The sequence below is a fragment of the Schistocerca americana genome, chromosome 7, assembly GCF_021461395.2.
Source record: "Schistocerca americana isolate TAMUIC-IGC-003095 chromosome 7, iqSchAmer2.1, whole genome shotgun sequence".
In the NCBI taxonomy this organism is placed as follows: domain Eukaryota; kingdom Metazoa; phylum Arthropoda; class Insecta; order Orthoptera; family Acrididae; genus Schistocerca; species Schistocerca americana.
In genome coordinates, this window is record NC_060125.1 from 304,661,545 (window position 1) to 304,688,673 (window position 27,129).

The following is a 27,129-nucleotide window of genomic DNA, read 5'->3' on the forward strand; positions in this document are numbered from 1 at the left end:
CGTCTACACATTACGAAACATACGAGTAAATAATCAACTGCACTCAGCTTCATTTATAGCAGAATATTGGATTATATTTTGAGTTGAAATGGAAAGACCTAACTAGACCAAAGTATATCCTCAGTAGAACTCAGTGGGAATATCAAAGCAGAATTCACCAGAAACTCAAAATATTATCCGTTTTAGACATTGAGACACCTTTTCCGTGCTGCAGTCTCAACATATTTATATTCCAAATGCTTTTCACCTTATACATTAAGGCATCTTAAGTGGAATTGATCTCAAATAATACGGATTTGCTTTTAGATGTGATACTCCTCCTACCGACGTTGTTTTATGCAACTCGGAACGCTATATCTGGCCCTCACAAACCGCTTGCGAGATGTTCGTACTAAGAGCTAAGAGCAAACTGCTAGCCGTAAAAAAAAAAAAAAAAAAAAAAAAAAAAATAGAAAATTTAATGTAGTTAAATATTGTACTTGGGTACGCAAGCAATTAGAAAACTTTCTCACACTTGCACACAGAATTTACTCTAGACGCAGATAAATTGGATACACTGATTACGTCCTGCGGGGTAAGTAGGTGGCTGGTAACTTAGACACTGAGTCTCTTTTAAACCTGCAGGACACGGTTTTCGAGTTTTTCAAGGAAAATGTACAAAAGTGGCCTTCAAACACACTTTCACCCCAGACATATCCAGCAGCAGTCAGAATTTTTAATATGTTGCTCGTTAACTCCCTCCTACCACTGCACAAACACATCCGCCCACACACGAAATATTCCCCATATTCGACAATATTTGGTCGCTATTTATAGGGCTATTACGCCACCAGTATATCTCTGGTGAAGCGCGCTACCTGCTCTAGGCGTAAAGAAGAGTTGCGAAGCCGTGCTCTGACTGTGAAGCAACGGTAGCGCAAATTGTCGTGTGTCGTTATTACGACTCAGCAAATTGTCGTGTTATCTAGCATAACAGCATGGGCAGAAACGCACAGAAGAAGAAGACAGTCGTTGAGAAGAAGCCGCCGACGCCGCAACCCAGTAGGAATGCAGATCGGAAGCGTGAAGAACTTCATGTACCTGTCCCCCCTATGTACATCCAGTGCAGTAGAGGGTCATGGACAGAGATATATGATGTTATAGGCAGCTGCTGTAGCGAAGAGGTTGGCGTCGAGTCCTTTGACTCAGGCGCTATCATACAACTACAGGCAGCGAGTGCGACCGACCACCGCGCACTTAAGAGCGCTGTGGCCGCCCACATTGTGGATCCACCCAGCGTGGAGAAGACGACGGCGCCAAGACAGCGCGAGAAGCAATCCAAGGCCCTAATCAAGGGACTGCCTTGGATTATCGCCGAGAAGACAGTCCAGGAAGGGCTGACACGAGCAGGAATCCGGGGTGCAGCTATCAAGCTGCACAACCGGACGAACAGGAAGAGGCCGCCGTTGTTCATCGTCGTAGTGGGTACTGCGACGGACGGCGGCGACATCTTCGGGTTAAGGAAGCTTCTAGGCTTCCCCGTGAAAGCAGAAGCTCTCCCCCTGGGCATGGACCCTAAGCCACAGTGCTTCAGGTGCCAAGCAGAGAAGCATGTGGCCAAATACTGCTGCAACTCACCACGATGCATGAAGTGCGCTGGCGCGCACGACACCCGCGACTGTGACCGAAGAAGAGAAGCAGCGCTGACCTGTGCTCGCTGCGGCGGGTCACACGTGGCCAACTGGCGTGGCTGCCCGGCTTTCACCGGTGGTGGCTGCGCTGGCGATAAGGCTCAACCTGAGAGACGACGACGAAGGCGCCGCAGGCGCCGCCGTAAGACGACGGAGCCGGAAGGAGAGAAGACTGCTCCCACTGCCAACAGGCGGCCGGAATATCGCACCAGAGAGAGTGGGGCGGGGGACCGGCCGCCGACGGCGGCTGAGCAGGCGCCGCAAGTACAGGAGATGCGCGCCATGCTAGCGGCCGCGGTGGAGGAGGCGATTGCGGCCTTCAAAGCTGCCACGGAAGAGGACAGGGCGGCCTTCAAGGCCACCCTGACCGCAGCTGCGCTCGCAGATGGTCCAAGACATCCGGGCAGACGCAGCAGGCAGAGAAGAGACGTCAGCTGCCGCTCCTCCGGCGGCAGGAGCAGCCGGCGGCAGGACACACCGCGGCGGACACACCGAGGAAGATGAAGACGGAACGCGCCGCACCGACACCAAAGCCCATCGGCTCCGAGCAGCTCGGCTCCGATGAGTGGGCAAGCGTGGCTATAAGGACGCTCAAGGACCTGGGCTACATCATCCACAACACGGGGAAGACGCAGCCACGGCCCTCACTGAGCCTCTCTGCGCGGCCGACGAGCGAGGAGTGGTGCCGCTACGCGGTCGCTCACCTCCGAGCACTTGGCTACGACGCGCGCCCGCCAGACGCCGATGGACGACCTGGGCCCCAGCCCGCACGATGTCATCACTGACAGCGCGGTAGGGGCTCTCACATCACAAATTGCAGCACTCTGTGCTGCAGCACCGTCTAGGGCTGATCTCTTATGACGAAACTTGGCATGACACGGTATCCGATTGCATGATACCCGCTTTTAACATAACCTACCCTTGCATGACCTATCGCAGTCAGCAAGACATACGCTACTGCTCTTATTACCCGACCTAACTATTGCAGAGGTTTTTTTTTCCATTGGCGCTTGCCTTGGCACTTTTTTCCCTCTGCCCTTAAAACCGCTACCATTCGTTCGATCTTCGACCCAATCTATCTCCAGATGAGCGCGTATAAATGGCTAATCTTAGCCAGACGTACGCAAACATCGCAGTACCCACATCCTGCAACACCTCACATTACTGAATACTAACCCTTTATGCAGAGACGGCAGTAGACCTTTTGAGTTGGCCATCATGCCGGTGTGGGCGTGGAGGGGCTCCACCTCTTTTTTTTTTTAAAAAAAAAAAGTATAGTTGGCTATTTCGTTAACATTGTGAATTTAAGCGTGGCAGTGAGGCAGCAAAAGAAAACGACTCTTGTAAACGTCACGATAAAACTAATTATGTTGACAGTTCCATCCAAACTTAACCCTTACAAGCACAGTAGTTTCGCAGTCAGAACGCCTGACGAATACAGTGATGATTGTGTATTTTAAGCTGTTATAATGCCTAAATCTGATTGGCGAGATTTACAAAATCGTCAGTATTACAGTTTGTAAGTGCACGTCTAAGCCTGCGGCATAATGTCAGTCAATGAAGACAAAGAAAGGTCGAATGTGGTAAATAATTCGTAAGTCGCACATTTCTGTACAGTGGTAGGAGAGAGTGCCATGAACAACATATCAAAAATCCTGACCGGTGGTGGCTGAGCGTGGGAGTGGGGATGCGTTTGAAGGTCAATTTTTTCCGCTTTCATTAATATTTCGAAATTTACGGCCTCTAGCGAAAACCTATCCCACTATAATATTTAACTGTATTAAATTTCATACAAAAGGGTCCTCTTCATTTTATTCTGTAGGACCTGTAGTTTGCGAATAGCGAGCGAGATAATATGAAAACTTGCACGTGGTTTACGAAAGCCAGATATAATATTGTAAGTGGCATAAAACCACATCGAGAGGGGCAGCTGAATCACACTGTGTATTAGGAAACCACTCAGGCTATAATAATTAAAAATGTCTTAATTACACTTATTTGTTTTTCCAATCAAAGACTGCCTTACCTTTTATCTAGTCATACGTTTGCGCTTCCACTTTACTTATAAAATTTCCGTACAGTTTCACGTCTTGGACGTTTTAGTCTGTAATTTTCGTATTTCGTTATTTAGCTCCTATGGAACACCCGCACTGTTTTGACAAGAAAGGCAGTCGCATTTCCGTCCGTTCACTTTGTGTTCACTTATTTCTGTATACACGTGTTTTCCATCAAAAGACTGTTCTTTTCGTCTTTCTCTCCCGCTCTCTCTCTCTCTCATTATGTGTGTGTGTGTGTGTGTGTGTGTGTGTGTGTGTGTGTGTGTGTGTGTGTGTGTGTCGGTGTGTGTGTGTGCACATGCAGTACCAAAACAACAAATATCTCGGAAATATTAGCACAAAATATCGAGCCAACGGGTCAGGCACATTGTCTTACGGGAAGACAGTGACCATCTCATAAACGACTCCTCAGAATTGTGTATTTAGGCCTTCAGGCCAGACAGACGCTATCTTTTGATGACGATGGTATCAAACAGTAGCATTCCTGTGACCTAAGGCAGAAATAGGTAGTAACTAGCAACCCACCAAGCTACGTATGGGTTGCACTAAGTACCCACGTCCGGACGACAGATGTGGTGCAGCTGTAATTTCGTTTGTGGGCCACTGTGTAGAGCTGTAGATCTATGATCAAAATTCTGAAAACAAATTAGGTAATTGACTATCACCAATTTCATGTATTTTAAGAGATTTAAGCAGTACACTCCACGAATGTTCACAGGAACTACGAATGTTACATGTTCCACATTTAATTCCCATTTACTATGACATCTAGTGTAATGATGTAACATGTTTAAATCTCGTGCCAAAGACAGGAGCTGCGAGCTACGGTGCCACCTGGTCCACATAACAGGAAAGCAGGGTTGGCGCAAGCTATGGCCATTTAAGACTGGCGGTTGTAGTACCAATTGCCGCTTGCTGGCAGCAGTACCAGTGGCCACTTGATAACAGCCCGACTCCAGCGCCAGTTAGCGCATGCTATATTTTCTGTCCGAATTTTTCCCACATTTCACGAAGTAAAATTGCTTTGCAGCGCACTCAGCAATGCACCATTGGTACGAAGCACCATCTGCCACACGACATTGATTCAAAGCAACGTCTGCCACGTGACACAAGTACAGAGCACACTCTGCCATCCAACATCAGTATGATGCGTCCTTCGCCACGTAACACTGGTGGTACAAGACGCCTCCTGCCACGCAACATGGGCATGGAACACCCTCTGCCATGCAACACTGGTGTGACGCAGTCTCTGCTATACAACAATAGTACGGAATATAAAGCCGAGCGAGCTACCGGGATTCCAAGAGATACTGCCGTTCACGGTTAAAAGGCAGTGTCATCGATTACATACCAGGTTGCGCCACTTAATGTACCCTCTTCAGCTAATTTGCACGAAATATTTCTAAATTATACACATAAACTTCCCTTGCAAATTAATGTGTCTAGTCCGCAGCTTGTGGTCTCGCGGTAGCTTTCTCGCTTTCCGTGCACGGGGTCACGGGTTCGATTCCCGGCGGGGTCAGGGATTTTCACCTGCCTAGAGATGACTGGGTGTTGTTGTGTCGTCTTCATCATCATTATTCATATCCATTACGGTCGGAGGAAGACAATGGCAAACCACCTCCACTAGCACCTTGCCTAGTACGGCGGTGCTGGTCTCCCGCATCGTTCCCTTACGCTCTGTTAAGGAGTATGAAACTTCATCATTATCATTAGTGAAAACTGTATGAAAATCCCTACATTACTTCCCGAGAGACAGAACAGCAGCAGGAGACTTTGGACTGTAGATGTGTAGATGAAAGATGGAAGTGAGAAAAAATATACCAGATCTGCAAATGGATTTATTTCTTCTTGACAAATCAAACACATGTTTCGTAAAATGGGAGAAATTACCACACTACTGTAGTTGCGAAATGAAGTCAAGTAAGAACGACAACGAAATGGGGCTGAGAGAGCGCCTCTCAGTAGACTTGTAATCTCGGACACAGCATAGAAGTGTGCCTCCTCTGGTATAACACTACCGCTGTAGCCAACTTCACTGTGAAGGTAACAGCCCAGGAACTTCTGCAGATTTTCGCCATCTTGCGTAAATTATTGCCGATCCTGAAAATTGCGCCACACCCCACCATTTTCAGCTGTGTACCCAGGCAATTGGCCATGGATAATTTATTTTAATACATAAAGGAGCAGGTTAATGTCATTGACTCTTCAATTATTTGATTTATAGGTTCTTGCCTTCTACCACTGAACTTGTGATTACCTAAAAAATAGGAATGTTGCGATTGTAAACGCATTTATAATTCTACGAGGTGATAAACCATGCATTGTTTGGGTATTCATTTTTTCCAATTTCTTATTAGAAACGGAAACAAAAAATGAAATGAGTTTTTAAAGTAATTAATATCTAAAACCTTTAATGCCATGTATTCGTGAAAACAACTTTGAAGTTATGAAACAATCGTACAAAGAAATATGCATACTGTCCAGTTGTATAAGTACAGCTGCTTCGCGCCTCTGCAAGGCGATTTTGTAAACGTCTCTGCGGCTTACTGTTTTCGGCTACAGGCAGTTAGGCCTCACAGCTCAAAAGTGTCAAGAATTTCCAGATGTCAGAGATTTCCTTGAATTGACTACAGGAATTTTTCGGTAGTAAGGAATGAATGTATTAAAACTTCATGCATCGTGCTGTATTTCTTCGCGCATGAAAGTGTTTACGACGTCATATATTTTGAATGAATCGTCGTACAATGACGTATTTGTGTAGCTACATTCAGCAGTATTTGTAGCTCATGTCTGTGAAATACGTTGCGAACAGATTCAGTAGCAAAGAAGTAATAAATTTAAAAGTCATGCACGATACGGCATTTTTCACGAATCTCAGTGTTAATGATCTTCTGATGTATGTGTCATACAGTTTTTCGCGAATCTCTTTGTTTAAGACGTCATATCTCCTGAATTATGATAGGTAGGTGGTTCTTACGCCAACACAGATTGTTGCCTGACAGTAACGGATGTGTGTACCAACTCTGGTTGAAATCGGTCAAGTGATTTAGCAGGAGATGTGTAACATAGATGCTGTTCTGGCGTAACCTCAAGCACCGGAACGAAGACGAAGACGAAGAACGGAAAAACAGGGGAGGCGGTGAGGAAACGGCCAGCCAATAGCCCGCTGACAAGGACCGAGCCGAGCCAGGAGCGCCCTCTGCAAGAAGTGACTATAAGAGCCGCTCCTGCCAATCTCGGTCGCTCAGATTGGCTCCGTATACGGGCAGTATAGGAGCAGTTGTAGACCGGACTCAGTGTTGCAAATCAGTTACCAGTGACGTGTGTCAACTTGCAGGAACTGCAGCGATGAATATTACTGTGTGCATGTAACTTGCGACACCGATGTAACTCCAAAGTTAAGTATTGTCAAATCTGCTTTATAGAAATAAAACAACTAATGTTATTTGTTTGAATTGTTGCATAGCATTCTGAGAATGCAACATACTTTAGGCACCCTATAACTGACTGGACCGGACAGCCGCTGAACCTTCTTTCTCTATGTGGTCCACAAGTCTCACGAAAGTTTCCTGGTTGCAGACTGACACTCTATTGCATTACAACGCTGTGTTGATTTCTCACTGCGTGGAAATCAGGATCTTTGATGTACTCTACTTTTAAAGTAATGAAGTAGTAAATTTATATAGGACATCTGATCAAATCACAGATTATCACAGTCTTCTTAGTGATTATCGTGGTTCTTGTGGTAGGAGACATCTGGTTTCCTTAAAATTCATTTTAACGACGGTAATGTAATTTACAGTAAGAGGCGCAGTGAATGAAAACAAAGGACTTCCGGCTGTGGTGACGTCAGGGTGGTGACAAGCGACTCGGTTGCCATGGCAGCGGGCCGCGCTCCGTCAGGCGCGTAGCCACATCCGAGCGGCGGAGCGTGCTGTGTGACGGCGGTGCGTAGGCGGAGCGGCGGGGGCCGGGGGAAGGGGGCGGTAATTGCGGGCCGAGCCGGGCGGGCCTTGTCGCTGACAGCCGATGCAACGCATGACGGCAGCGCCGCGGCCGCCGTCAGGGTGTCCACTCGTCCATTAAATGCGCCACGTAGCGACGCAGTACGCCGCCTATGATCTGCTCTTTCTCGGAATCCGTGGTGTAAGCTGTCACCAGTTACCTATCAGAAAGTTCCACGCACATACGTCATCAGCTGCTGTTCTGTATGAATGAACTCCTCTGTCATACTCCGGACATGGAGTTCCATGAACTCAAATGGGAGTCCCTGTAAGGATGCAGGACAGATGCGCAGAATTATAGGCGCATTTCACTGACGCCAATCGGTTGTACAAGGGCATGCTGATGAGTAATGACTCTGAACTCTTTATGTGAAAATTCTTAACACTTTTTTAAATAAAGTAAACTTTGTTAACATTCTATACCCTTATTCTTCGTGGATAAACTTTTTCAGCCGCTAGAGAGCTTCGAATTGTAGCGTGTAATATGGCAGTGTTTAATGTAACTACAATGAGTAACTGAATTAAACGATCCCTTCTTCGAAACCACCCGTTGTGACATTAAGTTTGAAATTTGTCTCGAGATCCGTACAACCCCACTCTGTTTCACACAGCAAGGTGTCGACACTTACGAAGACTAGGCCACAGCTCAGCTCATATGATGTGTAAGGTAGGTAAATGATGTTACATTGTCCCCAAATTTCACCACAATTCTGTGAGATGGCACCATGGACGTGGCTCACGATCAGAAGTTCGTCACACCCCACATCCACATTTCACTCCTTTTGACGCTTCTCCAAGCAGGTGAGAACCACACCGACCAGCTATGAAATCACTTGTTTTCCTAATCAGTAGCCAACGAAAACATTCCAGGAAGACTGCCTTTCAGATATTCAGCACAGAGAGTGTCGGTTGGACCGTCAGTGACAGAGCACCTTGAGTTCTTGCTGCTAATAAGCCGAGTACACACTTTGTTGAATATTTTATAAGCATCAAACTTTAGTTGTGGATAGAATTGCTGTGTACAGATTCGAGCTGAGTTGGTGAAACTTCGCTCACAGCTCCAGGTAAGGTTGACTTCAGTCACACAGCTTGAGGCTGCTGCCAAGGGGCATCACTGTGGGGGGTCAGGCGCAGGGATGCCAGGGGCGTCGAGCACGTCTCGCGTGCCCCCTGATCGGTCCACTGACGTTGACCCCTCACCTGTGGTCGAGTGGGAGATCATTGTAGTCTGACAGATGCAGTCGTCTCGTCCACTCTGTTCCAAAGGAAGCTTCTCGGCCCTCCAGGTCTGGGCATTCACAGAGGCTGGCTGTGATAGTGCGTTTGATAGCTGGGAACTCCAACGTTAGGCGCCTAATGGTGCCCTTAGGAACATGGGTGCCTAGGAGGGGAAGAAAGCCAGTGCGCACTCCGTGTGCATACCGGGGGAGTCTTCTGGATATAGAATGGCTGCTTCTGGAGACAATGAAGAATACAGGGTGCAGCCACCTGCATGTCGATACCAATGACGTGCGTTTCGGGCGGCTATCAGAAATGGTAATGACTGCCATTGCTGCTTACGAGATTAAGTCGGAGCTCACCATCTACAGCATCGTCAATAGAACCGACTGCGGTCCTTCGGCGCAGAGCCGAGTGGAGGGTCTGAATCAGAGGCTCAGGCGGTTCTGTGACCGCGTAGGCTGCAGATTCCTTGACTAGCGCCATTGGGTGGTTGGTTTCCCGGTTCCCATTAATAGGTCAGTAGTCCGCTACACACAGGAAGCGGCTACACGGGTGTGCAAGGGACTGGGCGGGGTTTAAGTTGGAGGAAACCACAGAAGTGGCGTTTGTATAAAAGGACGCAGGTAAAACACAGAAAAGTAGTTGTTGCAACAATCGTTATTGTAGTTATAAATTGTCGTAACTGTGTTGAGAAAGAACCAAAGCTCCAAGCCCTAATAGAAAGCACTGAAGCTCAGATAGTTATAGGTATGGAAAGTTGGCTAAAGCCGGAAATAAGTTGATTGGAAATTTATTCAGACGACCTAACAGAGTTCAGAAAGGATAGATTAAGTACAGTTTGTGCTGGAGTGTTTATTGCTGTCATAAGTAGTTTACCTTGTAGTGAAACTGAAGCTGCGAAATAGTAAGTAAAGAAGTAATATTTAACAATCGGGCTAAACTATAAATTGGATCGTTTTATCGATTCCCCGACTCAGTAGTTGCTGAACAGCTCAAAGAAAACTTGAGTCTCATAATATGTACCCCACTCATACAATTATAGTCGGTGGTGACTTCAATCTACCCTAGATATGCTCGAAAAATTATAAGTTTAAGGCCGGTGGCAGCCATAAAACTCATCCGGAATTGAACTCAATGCTTTCTATGTGAGTTATTTTGAACAATTAGTTCATGAGCTCACTCGAAGCGAAAATGGTTGCGTAAGTATACTTGATCTCTTAGCAACAAATAATCCTGGACTAATAGAGAGTATCATGACGGATACGGGGACTAGCGACCACAAGGCAGTTACTGCTAGGTTGAATACCGTAACACCCACAAGCATCAAAAAGAAACGCAAAGTACGTCTACTTAAAAAAGCTGTTAAAATGCTCTTAACGCCTTTTGAAGAGACAGTCTTCACACCTTCCAATCGGATCATGTAAGAGCAAAAAATGGTTCAAATGGTTCTGAGCACTATGGGACTTAACATCTGTGGTCATCAGTCCCCTAGAACTTAGAACTACTTAAACCTAACTAACCTAAGGACATCACACACATCCATGCCCGAGGCAGGATTCGAACCTGCGACCGTAGCAGTCGCGCATGTAAGAGCAGAACAGATGTGGAATGATTTCAAAGAGATAGTATCGACAGCAGTTGAGAATATGTACCACATAAATTAATAAGTAATGGTACTGATCCCCTATGGTACACAAAACGGGTCAGATCGCTGTTGCAGAAGGAACGAGAAAAGCATGCCAAATTTAAAAGAACGCCAAATCTCCAAGATTGTCAAAGTTTTGGGGAAGTTCGAAATATAGCGCGTACTTCAGTGCGAGATGCTTTTAATAACTTCTTCAATGAAACTGTCTCGTAAGCCGGCAGAAAACCTAAAGAGATTCCGGTCATACATAAAGCACACCAGTGGCAAGACGCAATGAATGCCTCCACTGCGCGATAACAACGGTGAAGTCAATGATGACAGTACTACTAAAGCAGAGTTATTAAACACGGTTTCCCGAACCTCCTTCACGAAAGAAGATGAAGTAAATATCCATAAATTCCAATCAAGAACAACTGGTAAGATGAGAAATATGGAAGTAGATATCCTAGGTGTAGCAAAGCAGCTTAAATCACTTAATAAAGGCAAGGCCTCCAGTCCAGATTGTATACCACTTAGTCTCCTTTCAGGATATGCTGATACCATAGCTCTGTATTTAGAAATTATATACAACACCTCGCTAATGGAAAGATCCATATCTAAAGACTGGAAAATTTCTCAAGTCAGACGAATACCCAGAAAGGGAAATAGTAGTTCTCTGAATTACACGCCCATAGAACTAACGTCGATTTCCGATAGGGTTTTGGAGCATATACTGTGTTCGAACATAATGGATTACCTCGAAGAAAACAATTTATTGACACATAGTCAGCACGGATTCAGAAAATATCGTTCTTGTGAGAAACAACTACCTCTTTATACTCATGAAGTAATGAATGCTATCGACAGGGGATGTCAAACTGATTCCATATTTTTAGATTTCCAGGAGGCTTTCGACACCGTTCCTTACAACTGTCTTCTAACCAAAGTGCGTGCCTATGGAATACTGCCTCAGTTTGGGGACTGGGTTCGTGATTTCCTGTCAGAAAGGTCACAGTTCTTAGTAATAAACGAAAAGTCATCGAGTAAAACAGAATCAATATCCGGTGTTCCCCAAGAAAGTGCTAAAGGCCATCTATTGCTCCTGATATGTATTAGCAAGACTGCAGACAATCAGAGTAACCCTCTTACATTGTTTGCAGATGATGCTGTCATTTACCATCTTGAACAGTCATCAAATGACCAAAACAAATTGTAAAATGATTTATATTAGATATATGTATGGTGCGAAAAGTGGCAGTTCACCCTGAATAGAGAAAAGTGTGATGTTATTCATATAAAAGAATACTGATAAATTTCGTCTAAGCGATAAGTCACACAAATCTGTAGGCTGTAAATTCAACGAAATACTTTGGTATTACAATTACAAATAACCTAAACTGGAACAGTCACATAGATAATTTGGTGGGTAGAGAAAACTGCGATTCACTGGCATAACGCTTAGAAGGTGCAACAAGTCTACTAAAGAGACTGCTTACACCACGCTTGTCCGCTCTATCCTGGAGTACTGATGTGCGGTGTGAGATTTGTATCAGGCTGGGATTGACGGATGACGTCGAAAAAGTTCGAATATTTGTATTATCGTGAAATAGGGGAGATACTGCCACAGACATGATACGTGGAGTGGCAATCTTTAAAACAAAGGCGGTTTTCGTTGCAACGGAATCTTCTCATGAAATTTCAATCTCCAGTTTTCTCCTCCGATTACGAAAACATTCTGTTGGCACCCAACTACGTAGGGAGAAACTATCACCACGATAAAACAAGATCAATCAGCGCTCGCACAGAAAAATTTAAGTGCTCGTTTTTCCCGCGCGCCGTTCGAGAGTGGAACTGTAGAGAGACAGCTTGAAAGTGGTTCATTGAACCCTCTGATTGGCACTTTACTGTGAATAGCAGAGTAATCGTGTAGATGTAGATCTAGATATAGATGTAGAAGAGGCCGCAGGGATGGCGTAAAGGGCGTCGATAAAACCACGTCCTTCGCAGCTGAAAATGATAGTTGGTCTAGCGATGAGCTACGGCAAGACGTTCTTCACAGCCTTTCACACTACTGACACCATCGGGCATTTCAATCCTTCTCTAAGGACATAGTGGTGCTGCATCCCCAAAGAACGTGATCGCACCCGTTTGGAGCGCAGTACAACATGTTTTGCTCTCGTCTACTAGCTGGATCCACTAGGAACCATTCAAAAACACTCGGCGAGGTTTGAAGTTGATTCGAAGTAGCTAACTGTTATTATGTTTTACAGCGCTCTTATTTTTAGTCCTCCTATCCTGTGATCATTGGGGGGATGCGAAATTCACACATGCGTGGATAAAATGGCAAAGGATCCGTCTAAGATCCTCCGCTTCGGCAAAATCGTCTCTCGCATTGGCCCATCTTTATTGAGAATATTAAAATTGTAGCTGTGCAAACAAAAGCCGTGACAAGTGTTCCAGGCAGGCCATGCTCCTGCTCTTTCACTGCTACGATCCTACTCTTGCGCCTGATAGTAGGCCATCGGGAATCGGATATGGCCTTGCGGAACGGGGAGTGTTAGTCTGACCCTTTGCCGTTTTAGTCACGCTAACGTTAATGTCGCATCGTCCCCGCGCCCCTCCTTCCTCCCCAACCGCTCATGATCACCACGCCACTGTAGGACCCAAAACAGAAATGCTGAAAAGCATAAGCACCTTTAGTTGCTTCGTACCACCTAATTTCGTCGAATGGTTTTGAGCTCCCTCTAGTGGTTCCATTAATCACACTAGAGCAAAAACTGCGGTCGCGCAGCTCTTCAAATAGGCGCGATCACATTTGAAGTTCATGCAGTCCCACCATCTAATAAGAAAAGGGTTGAAACACCCGAGGATATGATGGGTTGTAAAGAACGACTCCCTGTTGCTCACCACACTGGAAACTGACTTTCCCGAGCGCAAAATGTGTGAGAATCATCGCCCCAGAGAAAAGAGTGGTTTCATCGAATTGCTTTATGCCACCCCTGCAGCCTTTACGTGCCGATTCTGAACGGAGGTGATGTATCTGGAATGTTTTCCTCGGACACTCATATAAAACTGCGTTATTTCAACACTAGGCGTCGCTGTTCTGACCTCCATCGCAGAGATGTCAAGAAAAGGAGCGAGATTGAGGTAAGAGGGGACGCGGCGACCTTCTGAACGTTTGATACGTCCATGGTAGCATTGGACAGAATTGTGGTCAAAATTGATGGCAATGGAACATAAATAAACCACCTTACACGTCACATAAACTTCTCAACTGTGACCTCCTTTTAGGCAGCGCCGACAACTTGGTGTTTGATGTGCCATCGACCCCGAGAGTGAAGTCACAGGGCGCCTCGCTTTTGCATTATTACAGAGGAAGTTTTTAGCACCATTGAGGTACATTTGAAACCTAAGCGTTGCAGTGAGTGGGGAATACGAAAACGTGGTCCTGTAATTCTGTTGCACGGTGTATGTCGATGTGTGAGAGACAGGTCGCTGTAGTCGAGTTTAGAATTCGAAGAGTTCGGCCATACGTGGAGTACAATTGCACTGCAACATCTGCAATAGTCCGACGCCTTAGGTTCACTGTCGTCGATCATCAAGCCTGCATCCCGACTTCGCCCCATCCGATTTCCATCTGTTACCAAAACTTAAAGAACACGTTCGATGACTCCACTTTGATAGTGATGATGCTGTAAAAGAACACAGAATGTTCTGTAGCCGTGTACATACTGTATGTGTTCTGGCCGGAGACAGTTCGGCTGGTCCCGGCGGAGGTTCGAGTCCTCCCTCGGGCATGGATGCGTGTGTTTGTCCTTAGGATAATTTAGATTCAGTAGTGTGTAAGCTTAGGGACTGATGACCGTAGCAGTTAAGTCCCATAAGATTTCACACACATTTGAACATTTTTGGAGACAGTTCGCTCCGCGCTCTTGTATGTGAAGGTGCTAAATAAACCGTCGTTAGTGAAGTTAGTGCTTGTTATTCATCTAATTATGCCTTCTTCTAACTGACATTATTCTGGTGGAGGCGCCGGGCATTGGAACTTGTGATATGGCACATTATCGACGATAAAGTGGCTCCCATCAGGCCATGACAGAAGCGCAGTTTACGTAGCGAGAAACCCGAGTTCGAGCCATATTCACAAGATCGCAATCTATCGGAGACAGAAGAAGAAGAGGATGTTAGAACGACAGCAACTGTGTGCCACCACATTATACATCCTTCCGGGTTCTCTGGTGATGATGACCAGATCCAAATATGTGGCTGAAGATATATGAGCGTGTATCCAAATTTGGCAAACGGGATGACACCATGTGTTTGGCTAACGTATTTTTCTACTTGGAGGGCACTGTCAAGCAATGGTATGAGAAAAACGAGGAGAATTTCACAAGCTGGGAAGTATTCCACTCGGAACTGCGCCAAGTATTTCGGCAGCACACAGCGACAGAAGTGCAAGGCTGAACATAAATTAAAGTGCAGGCACAGCGTCCAGTTGAAACTACAGCATCCTACATTCAAGACTTCTTGGAGCTGTGTAAAATAGTAGATCCTAGAATTAAATTCAAGACGTCTTGGAGCTGTGTAAAATGGTAGATCCTAGAATGAAGGAGGAAGATAAGGTTGCACATCTCATGAAGGGTGTTGGTGAAGACATGTATGAAGCCTTACTCCTGAAGGAGGTTTCGACAGCAGACGACTTCATAAAATGGTGCCAGTATATCGAGACAATGTATCAAAAACAATTATACGTAAGAAGTTTGAACGGCTTCCAAACGTCGTATCGATGTCTATGATGGAGGAAGCAACTGATTTAACAAGTGTTCTTGGTCAGATAGTGAGAGAGAAAGTTCAGAAGGCACTTGGATTGCACGGCGGGCAAAAAACAGACGCCTCAAGAGGTCATAAGGGAGGAAGTGGAACAGACATTGAACTCAATCTCTTGTCCTTTATTTCCCTTTGAAACGGTGAAAAAGTAGACACCCAGGAGGAGTTACGTTTCAACAATGCCGCGTGAGGAACCTGCTTGGGCACCAAGGCAATGACGTCTGGAGGACCCAAGATAACCAAGCAGTATGCTCCCACTGCGGACGACCGGGACATGTGGTGCGCTATTGTCGAGAAAGGCGGCGCATATTTGAAGACGCCCGCGCCAGAAGAAAGCAGATCGATCTTAGCCGACGCCAACTCCGGAACAACGAATATGAACAAAAGGTGTGGGTGCAGGACGACATAGATCACCATCGTCGCAAGCTAGCCGCTGGAGAGGACGCTCCCCAACAAGCGCATCAAGGTCTCCATCACCGTTTGGAAGCTCCAGTCGATCACCTAGCCGCCGCAACCTGGAAAACTAAAGGGTGCGACCTTCCTTGGAGGTGATGCCGCCGAAGAGAAAAATATTTCCCCGTCGATCACTACAAAAATGATGGGACACTACGTCGATATCTTCATGGTTGGCCGACCAGTCCAAGCTCTGGAGGACTCTGGAGCATCATATTCAGTCATTTCGGAGAAGTACCGTCGATAGTTTCAGAAAACCGTATTCGTCGACAGCAAAACGTCTCTGCTAAAGGTGGCTAATGGGAAATATGTAAACGTACAGGAAGATGTACCATTCGTGTGGGTATAAGTGGGCATACACAGCCCTTAGAATTCATCGTCTTACAAGAATGTAGACATGACGTCATTTTCGGATGGGACATCTTAACTGGTTCCCAGGCAATTATAGATTGTCGTCGCTCGAAGATTATGCTAGACGAGACTGTGGACAGGAAGATGCGCATCCGAGTGTGTGGAGACTATGTGTGCTGGATGAAGTGATCATTCCTGCAGTCAGCACTAGAAAGGTAACTGTCACGTGTAATGCCATGCATCAACCCATGGATCTTGTAGTGGAATGTAAGAGAAGTATACCACTAGAGAATAACTCTCTCATCCCAGCCTCTGTCGTTTCGTTTAAGAACGGATTTGGTGAATTGTGGATAGTTAACTGTCGCCGAGAATCGCAGATCCTTCGAAGACGCATGTGCGTAGCAAACGCTGAGCCATTAACAGATGAGCGTCATGGAAACCTCCCAAGCCGAGTCTGTGAGCGAAATTGGCTCTACCACTACGAGGCAAGATCTACTAGCTCGACTGTCATCAGATCTCACTAAGGAACAACAGAAGAAGCTACTTGCCATTCTTCAAGAGTTTCCTGAATGTTTCAATCCACAGGTGAAGAACAAATTAGACAAATCGACGGTGAATTACCGGATTAGCACTGGAGACCATCAACCAATAAGCCAGAGAGCATACCGTGTGTCAGCAACGGAACGTCGAATAATTCGCGACGAAATAGAGAAAATGATGAAGAATGACATCAATCAGCGTTCGCAGAGCCCATGGTCGTCACCACTAATCCTCGTCAGGAAGAAGGATAGAAGTTTGCGCTTTTGTGTTGATTACAGTGCAACGTAACCCTCGGGGTGTGTGTTGGGTTAAGTATCAGTAGAACTCTATCCAGTGGGAGGATTACCGTTACTTAACGAGTCCAGAGCTTATGCAAGTTGCCCTCTGTAGCTTTGGCTCAAAATTCGTGTGGTTCACGAAACAATAGGCCCGAGACTTAATACTGGGAAATTAATGCTTAAGCAACGTAGTTTAATTAACCCACCAAATTATAAAGGCTAAGGATAATTCATCTATAAAAGCCGCTACAGAAAGCACCTAAACAGAGCTTATTAGGGGCATCTGATCTTTCAATGTTTGTTGATTAGATCAAATATGAGACTAGCTAATGGGATTCATTTGTCTCTCATCTCTTAGGTTGTTGTTGTTGTGGTCTTCAGTCCTGAGACTGGTTTGATGCAGCTCTCCATGCTACTCTATCCTGTGCAAGATTCTTCATCTCCCAGTACCTACTGCAACCTACATCCTTCTGAATCTGCTTAGTGTATTCATCTCTTGGTCTCCCTCTACGATTTTTACCCTCCACGCTGCCTTCCAGTACTAAATTGGTGATCCCTTGATGTCTCAGAACATGTCCTACCAACCGATCCCTTCTTCTGGTCAAGTTGTGCCACAAACTCCTCTTCTCCCCAATCCTATTCAACACCTCCTCATTAGTTATGTGATCCACCCATCTAATCTTCAGCATTCTTCTGTAGCACCACATTTCGAAAGCTTCTATTCTCTTCTTGTCCAAACTATTTATCGTCCATGTTTCATTCCATACATGGCTACACTCCATACAAATACTTTCAGAAATGACTTCCTGACACTTAAATCAATATTCGATGTTAACAAATTTCTCTTCTTCAGAAACGCTTTCCTTGCCATTGCCAGTCTACATTTTATATCCTCTCTACTTCGACCATCATCAGTTATTTTGCTTCCCAAATAGCAAAACTCCTTTACTGCCTTAAGTGTCCCATTTCCTAATCTAATTCCGTCAGCATCACCCGACTTAAGTCGACTACATTCCATTATCCTCGTTTTGATTTTGTTGATGTTCATCTTATATTCTCCTTTCAAGACGCTATCCATTCCATTCAACTGCCCTTCCAAGTCCTTTGCTGTCTCTGACAGAATTACAATGTCATCGGCGAACCTCAAAATTTTTATTTCTTCTCCATGGATTTTAATACCTACTCCGAATTTTTCTTTTGTTTCCTTTACTGCTTGCTCAATATACAAATTGAATAACATCGGGGAGAGGCTACAACCCTGTCTTACTCCCTTCCCAACAACTGCTTCCCTTTCATGTCCCCCGACTCTTATAACTGCCATCTGGTTCCTGTACAAATTGTAAATAGCCCTTCGCTCCCTGTATTTTACCCCTGCCACCTTTAGAATTTGGAATAGAGTATTCCAGTCAACATTGTCAAAAGCTTTCTCTAAGTCTACAAATGCTAGGAACGTAGGTTTGCTTTTCCTTAATCTTTCTTCTAAGATAAGTCGTAAGGTCAGTATTGCCTCACGTGTTCCAGTATTTCTACGGAATCCAAACTGATCTTCCCCGAGGCCGGCTTCTACTAGTTTTTCCATTCGTCTGTAAAGAATTCGTGTTAGTATTTTGCAGCTGTGACTTATTAAACTGATTGTTCGGTAATTTTCCCATGTCAACACCTGCTTTCTTTGGGATTGGAATTATTATATTCTTCTTGAAGTCTGAGGGTATTTCGCCTGTTTCATACATCTTGCTCACCAGATGGTAGAGTTTTGTCAGGACTGGCTCTCCCAAGGCCATCAGTAGTTCCAATGGAATGTTGTCTACTCCGGGGGCCTTGTTTCGACTCAGGCCTTTCAGTGCTCTGTCAAACTCTTCACGCAGTATCGTATCTCCCATATCATCTTCATCTACATCCTCTTCCATTTCCATAATATTGTCCTCAAGTACCTCGCCCTTGTATAGACCCTCTATATACTCCTTCCACCTTTCTGCTTTCCCTTCTTTGCTTAGAACTGTGTTTCCATCTGAGCTCTTGATGTTCATACAAGTGGTTCACTTATCTGCAAAGTTCTCTTTAATTTTCCTGTAGGCAGTATCTATCTTACCCCTAGTGAGTTAAGCTTCCATATCCTTACATTTGTCCTCCAGCCATCCCTGCTTAGCCATTTTGCATTTCCTCTCGATCTCATTTTTGAAACGTTTGTATTCCTTTTTGCCTGCTTCATTTACTGCATTTTTATATTTTCTCCTTTCATCAATTAAATTCAATATTTCTTCTGTTACCCAAGGATTTCTACTAGCCCTCGTCCTTTTACCTACTTGATCCTCTGCTGCCTTCACTATTTCATCCCTCAAAGCTACCCATTCTTCTTCTACTGTATTTATTTCCCCCATTCCTGTCAATTGTTCCCTTATGCTCTCCCTGAAACTCTGTACAACCTCTGGTTCTTTCAGTTTATCCAGGTCCCATCTCCTTAAATTCCCACCTTTTTGCAGTTTCCTCAGTTTTAATCTACAGGTCATAACATATAGATTGTGGTCAGAGTCCACATCTGCCCCTGGAAATGTCTTACAATTTAAAACCTGGTTCCTAAATCTCTGTCTTACCATTATATAATCTATCTGATACCTTTTAGTATCTCCAGGGTTCTTCCATGTATACAACCTTCTTTCATGATTCTTAAACCAAGTGTTAGCTATGATTAAGTTGTGCTCTGTGCAAAATTCTACCAGGCGACTTCCTCTTTCATTTCATAGCCCCAATCCATATTCACCTAATACGTTTCCTTTTCTCCCTTTGCCTACTACCGAATTCCAGTCACCCATGACTATTAAATTTTCGTCACCCTTCACTATCTGAATAATTTCATTTATTTCATCATACATTTCTTCAATTTCTTAGTCATCTGCAGAGCTAGTTGGCATATAAACTTGTACCACTGTATTAGGTGTGGGTTTTGTATCTATCTTGGCCACAATAATGCGTTCACTATGCTGTTTGTAGTAGCTTACCCGCATTCCTATTTTCCTATTCATTATTAAACCTACTCCTGCATTACCCCTATTTGATTTTGTGTTTATAACCCTGTAGTCACCTGACCAGAAGTCTTGTTCCTCCTGCCACCCATTCGGGAGGGTGACGGTTCAATCCCGCGTCCGGCCATCCTGATTTAGGTTTTCCGTGATTTCCCTAAATCACTCCAGGCAAATGCCGGGATGGTTCCTCTGAAAGGGCACGGCCGACTTCCTTCCCCATCCTTTCCTAATCCGATGAGACCGATGACCACGCTGTCTGGTCTCCTTCCCCAAAAAACAACAACAACAACCTCCTGCCACCGAACTTCACTAATTCCCACTGTATCTAACTTTAACCTATCCATTTCCCTTTTTAAATTTTCTAACCTACCTGTCCAATTAAGTGATTTGACATTCCACGCTCCGATCCGTAGAACGCCGGTTTTCTTTCTCCTAATAACGACATTCCATTGGAACTACTGACGGCCTTGGGAGAGCCAGTCCTGACAAAACTCTACCATCTGGCGAGCGAGATGTATGAAACAGGTGAAATACCCTCAGACTTCAAGAAGAATATAATAATTCCAATCCCAAAGAAAGCAGGTGTTGACAGATGTGAAAATTACCGAACAATCAGTTTAATAAGCCACAGCTGCAAAATACTAACACGAATTCCTTACAGACGAATGGAAAAACTAGTAGAAGCTGACCTCGGGGATGATCAGTTTGGATTCCGTAGAAATGTTGGAACACGTGAGGCAATACTGACCCTACGATTTCTCTTAGAAGAAAGATTAAGGAAAGGCAAACCTACGTTTCTAGCATTTATAGACTTAGAGAAAGCTTTTGACAATGTTGACTGGAATACTCTCTTTCAAATTCTAAAGGTGGCAGGGGTAAAATACAGGGAGCGAAAGGCTATTTACAATTTCTACAGAAACCAGATGGCAGTTATAAGAGTCGAGGGACATGAAAGGGAAGGAGTGGTTTGGAAGGGAGTAAGACAGGGTTGTAGCCTATCCCCGATGTTATTCAATTTGTATATTGAGCAAGCAGTAATGGAAACAAAAGAAAAATTCGGAGTAGGTATTAAAATCCATGGAGAAGAAATAAAAATTTTGAGGTTCGCCGATGACATTGTAATTCTATCAGAGACAGCAAAGGACTTGGAAGAGCAGTTGAACGGAATGGATGGTGTCTTGAAGGGAGGATATAAGATGAACATCAACAAAATCAAAACGAGGATAATGGAATGTAGTCAAATTAAGTCGGGTGATGTTGAGGGTATTAGATTAGGAAATGAGACACTTAAAGTAGTAAAGGAGTTTTGCTATTTGGGGAGCAAAATAACTGATGATGGTCGAAGTAGAGAGGATATAAAATGTAGACTGGCAATGGCAAGGAAAGCGTTTCTGAAGAAGAGAAATTAGCTAACATCGAGTATAGATTTAAGTCTCAGGAAGTCGTTTCTGAAAGTATTTGTATGGAGTGTAGCCATGTATGGAAGTGAAACATGGACGGTAAATAGTTTGGACAAGAAGAGAATAGAAGCTTTCGAAATGTGGTGCTACAGAAGAATGCTGAAGATTAGATGGGTAGACCACATAACTAATGAGGAAGTATTGAATAGGATTGGGGAGAAGAGAAGTTTGTGGCACAACTTGACCAGAAGAAGGGATCGGTTGGTAGGACATGTTCTGAGGCATCAAGGGATCACCAATTTTTGTATTGGAGGGCAGCGTGGAGGGTAAAAATCGTAGGGGGAGACCAAGAGATGAATACACTAAGCAGATTCAGAAGGATGTAGGTTGCAGTAGGTACTGGGAGATGAAGAATCTTGCACAGGATAGAACAGCATGGAGAGGTGCATCAAACCAGTCTCAGGACTGAAGACCACAACAACAACAACAACAACAACAATAACGACATCCTCTTGAGTAGTCCCCGCCCGGAGATCCGAATGGGGGACTATTTTACCCCCGGAATATTTTACCCATGAGGACGTCATCATCATTTAATCATACAGTAAAGCTGCATGCCCTCGGGAAGAAATTACGGCCGTAGTTTCCCCTTGCTTTCAGCCGTTCGCAGTACCGGCACAGCAAGGCCGTTTTAGGTAATATCAATTAATTTCTCATTTTCTGTACTGGGGCATTTGAGCTGTTTGAAATTTGACAATGGCTTTAAATTATTGATGCAGGTTTGAGGAAAAACTATTGGCAGTCCTATACTGATTGGAGTTTATTGTCTAAATGATACCAGGACAATTGTTACTAAGCAAGAATCAAAGTCATACAAGTGCAAGGGCATCAGCCCTATTTACTGTCAAAGCAGGTCTCTCTAACAAAATAAGCCTATGGTTATTACCACGCAATTGTTGGAAGGGGGGGGGGGGATGGAGTGCTGACCTGGCTTCAGTGTATGTACATATTCAACCATACAGTCATGCCTAGACCCATGCTTTGCTTTGGTATTATTACTAAGTACTACAACTGAAACGCAGAGCAAATCCAGCTATCGAGAACTCAAGTACACTGGTCAGTACCAGCAGGATGCACGATATGCTAACATGTGTTTCATAAGAATATAGCAAGTTGTCTGCTTATATTTGGTTTGGCAATTCGGATTCATTTATGTGTTAATACTACACAGATACGCTATGACATTCCAGGACCAAGCATTCCCTATTAAACATAGCTGGCTTGATTGTAATCGTAAATTGGAGCAAATAATTTTCAGGCACATTTACTGTTCACACAAAGATAAAATGGGGCACACACGCACGTTTACTAAGTATCAAGTGGCTGGGAAAAGATGCAGCTATCAGGGCCATCAAATCTAGACATAAAATAGGGGCTCTTTCAAATAAATAGTACCTTACTATGCATGTTTCAAGGTAAGTATCATTATGAAGCAAAAGGAAAAGTGGCGGGGGAACGCTTATCTAGTACCACGTGACGGTAAAGTTACGCGAATGTTAATGATAGGAGCATTATCCATAAAAAATCGGAAATCTCTCTAATAAACGGTCTCGTTCACTGAAGGTTGCGTGGCAGCCACCATTATTCTAAAGCAAAGTGGTTGGTGGAGCTCAATAACGTTTACCTCGTACCACGTGGCGGGGAGAGTTATGCAAGTCTTAATAGCAGCACAAATTATACCGGAAAACAAAATGTCTCTAATTAACTTGAAACGCGTACGTTTCATATGTATTCATTACCAGCGATGGCGAGGCATGACAGAATCTCTGACCAGGGAGTTATTTATCGTTGCTAGTCTGCGCTTGACCACGCGAGACGACGGTAGTAGTGTGTCGCGAGTCGGCAGAGGGAGTGTTCAGTTGCGAGTAGTCAGTTGCGAGTGCACTCAATCGGCGGTAGTTGTAGCGAGTGGACGGTTGTACTGAGCGGGCGTCGGCATGCGTCGGCGGCGTGCTCTCCTTCCATCTCTGGTCACGATTCAGGACGAGGTATATTGTTTTATAAGGTAATGAAGCAGCATTGCGCTCAGCTAATGACATATGTTAATTGTAATTAATTTGTTCAAGAACTGCCCCAAAAATAATTTTCTTATAATGTAACTGTTTTAAACAAAAAGATTCATTTCAAGTCAAGTAACACTTCCTATGCATTCCCTCCAAGAATTAAAATTAAACATGGGCCAGCATTGCACGGAGCTGTGCCGAAAAATAAGAGCAGATATTGATGGAGTTTACTGATGTAAGAATTTTGGTTTTTGTGTTCAGGTTTAATTATTGCACAGGGCCGAAGGTCAGCGCCGCTGCCCTTATAAAATTTGTCAGGTTTAATTATTTGTGTTCAGATGTTACACATAGTTTATGCTTCATTATTTAATTAATTTTATTGTGGGTTTAATGAGCAATCTTCATTAGTTAATGTTTGTGGGGAGTTTACATTTGGGCCATTATTATTTTTTTAATTTTGCAAGCAGGTTACGCTTGGTTCATTTTTATTATGCAGTTTTGTGGGAATATAACATTTCACTTAACATTGACTTTTATTTTCTTGCTGGAAGGTTACAATTTCACATTTATTGACTTTTAAGATTTTTTTTTTGCGTGGAGGTTACACTTGGCGACATCCGGTCCAGCATCGTATTTCTTTGTGAGTCTTCTGATAAGTAGTCAGATATCTGCTTTTATTTACTTAAATATAATTAGCATTTGGCGCAACGCTTTTACTAATTTTGTGACTTTCTCTCACAAATCATCGGCAATTCCTTGCTCTTTGTTGTATTTGAGTTTGTTGCTTTTTGCATTGTGCTTATTTCATTTGTGATTAATTTGTTCTGAGGAAAATGCCGAGAAAAACTGTTAATAGTACATCGCGAGGTGTAATGAGTGAAATAACCGACTTAAACAACTTGACCGATAGTACTTGCGACATGCAGTGTAATTATGACCATCCTCCATTTGCGGACAATCAGTGGGTACCGACCATTAATGTTGATCTTGATTCTAGTGATGAACAGACGAATTCAATTGCGTCCTCTGTTATTTTAACGACAGTTAATGACGCGGGGCGTTCTGTTGCAATGAGCGCTGCCCGACCTGACACATCCGGTTTGCAGGATTTACGTGACGAACAGACAAACTTTTCTAATGAAAATGAACAGTGTAATCGGAGTACGACAGATTCATTTGATCCCGGTGTAGCGCCTAACAGTGCACATCCGATTAGCGAACCTTTTCAAGAATCACAGAATATCCAAATGGATACACAAAACGTGACAATGCCAGGTAAACCATCAAACAGCACAGAGAATAGAAATGCTAATTTTGGCTTGGATCAAATTATGGCAATATTGCTACAACAACTTAATGAAAATTTCAAACACCAGAATGAAAAACAAAACGAGAATCTCAAACAACAATTTAGTGAACAGAACAAAAAACTAAACGAAATTAATGAAAAACAAGACAACCTTAAAGAAGATTTCAAACAACAGAATGGAAGACAAGATGACAATCACAAACAACTTAAAGAAGATCTCAAACAACAGCTTAATGAAAAATTAGACAACTATTCCAGACAGTTAAATGAAAAATTAGACAACAATTCCAGACAGCTTAGTGAACAGATTAGAGCCGTTGCCGCGCAGTGTCATGATACTAAGGAACAATTACGTGAGGAAATTGAGGCTTGCGCCAGGAAAGGTAACGAAGAAATTAGATCTGTTGCTCAAGAATTAAGGAATATGCAAACAGCTACAACAGAAACACTTAGAGAAGAAATTAGTGCAGTCGGTAAACAATGCTCTCAAAAAGCAACACAATTATGTGACGAGTTTAAAGTAATGACAGCAGAACTTTCGCACACAATGGATGCAAAGATTGACGCGAAATTTGAACAACAGAACAGTCAAATTGACGAGCGTTTTAATCATCACCTACAAAACAGTGATACGCGTTTCCGTAAATTTATACAGGAACAGAATAAAGTAAAACGACAAGTCATGGAAACAATCACCGCACAGGGACAGGAAGATATACGTAAATTGTTTGCGAAAGCTAAAATATACGTAGACAACAATATTGCTTCAGTGTCTGATGAAATTAATATCATCAAACAGTTGAACACAGAATTACGTGATGAAATTTCCGATCTTAAATCGAAAACAGACACACACACAACAGACTTTCAGACAGTGACCGACAGACTCGAACGATTAGAACTAATACAGGATTACGATGTCATCAAAGCTGACGTTAAAAAATTGAAGGAAACCACACGTAAATTACAAAAACAGGTTAATGCTTCTGACACTAAAAACGATGATCAGGTAAAAATACTGACTGAAAAATATGATGAATTGGCCAGTCGTATTGACGTTATTGAAAGTAATAATGACAGCAAATCAGACGATACTTCACCGGTTTCATTTAATCATACACCTGAATTCCACAATCTACAACAGACAATCAATGAGACAGATTCATCTAATAATACATTACGTAGAAAATTGTCAAGTTTACAGCAAGAAGTAACAGAGATGAAAAATATTTCAGTTAATAACACATCACAGCAGACGCCACTTTGCGAACATTTGTCAGACTCACGCAGCGCGTATAATTTGGGTAATCTACAGAAAGTACAGGACTTAGATTCCGAACAGCCACAGTTCAACAGATTCTCATACAATCCTGAACCTGTTCCGTCATACAGAGACGATAATTTTAATTACAAACATTTTCTATCTGTGTGAAAATTTAAAGTGTTTAAAAATGACAGAACACAGATTCACCCACTGGATTGGATACAACAATTTAGCTTTGCTTTTCCACTGACTTGGCCCGTAACATACAAACTTGAATTTATTTGCAGTTTTTTAGAAGGCGAACCGGCAACTCGTATGAGACCGATTGCGAGGCAATGCTATTCGGTAGAAGAGTTTCAGAATGCTTTCCTGTCAGCGTATTGGTCGAAGACGACACAGCGCGGAATTAAAGATCAATTAACTAGTTTACCAAATTATGAGAACTCAAATTTTTCCACTGTCACGGAATTTTTTGAGCACATGGTCCAACAAAACCAGTACTTAAGTGAACCTTATAGTGAATCTGCACTTATTCAACTATGTATCTCTAAATTACCACGATCATTACGAGTGTCTCTTTTAACGGGTCAGCAGAAGGAAAACATTTCGGCATTCAGAGATCTGTTACAGCTTTTGGAAGTACAGCAATCGGATTATTCCTTTATAAACAAAAATTTTTCTTATAATAACCAAGGTCAACAAACGTACAGCAATTACGATCAGCCACGTAATTTCAGTAGCAAAGGTAACAGACGCTTTAGGAACGACAAACACCAGAACTTTAATAACAGACAAAATTTTAATTATCAATATCGTCAAAATTATCAGCAACAGGAACCACATTTTGGTAATAATAGACGTTTTTCACCACAACAGCATGAAAGCCAGCCAGTTAGTATACCTGACCAACAATGCAGTGTGCATGGTCAGCCAGGCTTTAATGTTTCGCCGCGTGCACGTATAGTCCCAGCTACAACAAATAGTAACGCACGCCAGCAAGGAAATAACTACGTGCAGAAAACACAATACTTCAATTCCTATCGCA